The sequence below is a fragment of the Phaethon lepturus genome, unplaced genomic scaffold (assembly GCF_000687285.1).
Source record: "Phaethon lepturus isolate BGI_N335 unplaced genomic scaffold, ASM68728v1 scaffold17193, whole genome shotgun sequence".
Taxonomy (NCBI): domain Eukaryota; kingdom Metazoa; phylum Chordata; class Aves; order Phaethontiformes; family Phaethontidae; genus Phaethon; species Phaethon lepturus.
In genome coordinates this window covers 1-2,011 of record NW_010527131.1, presented here as the reverse complement: position 1 = coordinate 2,011, position 2,011 = coordinate 1, and positions in this window count along the sequence as shown.

Below are 2,011 nucleotides of genomic sequence, written 5' to 3'. Positions count from 1 at the left end.
CTCCCTGCTGAGCTGCTGGGGCAGCGGTTCCTGCTCCCAGCCCTGGGTCTGGGTGGTGGCTTGGAGGGGGCTCAGCTCTGCCCAGCACAAGGCCCCCATGATTCTAAAGCAGCCGTCCCTAGGAGCTCTCCCGAAACACCCGGGGACGCAGGGAGGCGAAACCTCCCAGCGCTGAGCTCAGCCATGAGCCACCCACTCCCATCATCCCACTTGTTCAGGAAACCTGTAACCGACCCCCTCCCCGCCCCACCCTGAGCTGCTAGAAGACCCCAACCAGCACACCTTGTACCTCCTTCGGGCCAACCATCGGCACTCAGCCACTGGCCAAAGCCTTGCCATTGCCACCCCTTCCACTGAGAACGAGCTGGGGCAGCCCCTACGCAGGTTTGGTATCTAACAAGGAACATTACAGTCTGATATATTAAGGGCTATCCCTTTCTGATCTAGCCTCCTTCCTGAATTTCTTTCCCTGTTTGCCTGTTAACGGACATCCAAACATGATTTCAGCATTTCCACTGATCGACCGCAACCCTGAGAGGCTGCAGGCACCGGTTACCCACCCTGAGCATCTCACCGCCAGTCCCCACGGGCACCAGCTTCTCTCTCCAACGACAAGACCTCCAGCGAAGCGTCCCCGAGGACTGCCACAAGCCACTGAAAGCCTCAAAAGCCAACTGTGATTGTTTTAAACCACAGTAACGGGACGAGCATTGCCACTTTGAGCCTGTCCTCCCGACCTCTCCCCTTCAAGCCTCTGAGGATGGTCTTGAAGGTGCCAGTTGGGCTGGAGATTCCGGAAGACCGTTAACTCCCCGCGGGGGATGCGCCAGCAGTAGGTCTCTCAGATCTGAGCTCCTGGGTGAGAAGGGAGGCGGAGAAACTGGAGAGGACCCAGGGGACGCTCCCTGGCACCGGTGGGACACAGCAGAGATGGGTCTGGCCATGGTGGTGACAGAGGTTCAGGGGTCCTGGGGATGCTGCAGCCCTGCAAGGGGTCACCAGAAGGTGGGGAGTCTCCATCCTCAGGGACGGCAGGGCTCTGTGGGACTTACGGAGCCCCCGGTCTGGCACTGGTGACAGCCCTGCTCTGATGGGGATGAGGGACCCCAGTGACCCCCTCCCCACGAATGCTGCTGCGGGGCCTATGAACACCAGCACCAAGTTCCTTAAGCCAGCAGCCTGGAAAATGTTGGGATTTTGTTTTGACTTGTGCACCCTGGAGCGTTCAGGAGAGGCTGACTGTGAGCAGAGAAGTGGTCTCTGTCTTCGTCATACCATGGCAGCAGAAACAGGCTCTTGCACAGCTCCTTTATAAACACGATGGCATTTTATAGCCTGGAGAGAGTGATGTGGCAATCGAAGGGGTGCTTCAGCAGGCGAAGGCTGACCCCAGCACCCATGTCTCCTCTGTTCAGCAATAAATGCTCTGAAATTTGTTTAACCACCCAAGTCCAGAGCAATGGTACTGCGCTGTACCGTTATTGAGGGAATAGTGTGGTTATAGGCAAACACATCCACACCCATCATGGACTCCTGGTACAGCAAACCCAGCTAGTGTGGTCATTCTGCTGCTCTTGTATGGCTGAACCTCCTGGTTTGACCAAGCCAAGGGAGTCCTCTGCGCTCGCCAAGCAGACGGCGGCCGTTCAGCTTGATGGTCAGATTTATTCTGGAAAATAAAAGTTCAGCTGCTTGAATTGGAAAGAAAATCACAGACAGGAGAAATAAGAACTTATTTCCGCAAAATATACCTCAAGCCTCGTTCCATAACTGCCCTTCAGGGTGTTCTTCCAGGACGTACAACAAGTTATGCGCTACGGTTTGGATAGTGGGGAAACCATTCCCACAACCGTGGGGGAGTTTTGCTGGGCATGGGCGCTCCGACCTGCTGCAGTGGCCTTGTTCTACGCCGTAGGCGACGCACATGGACGCAGACAGACGCCCTCGGTCCCACAAAGGGCTCATCGGCCCCCAGCTCCCTCCTTCCCCAGGCCCTGGAGGCTCGGGCGGT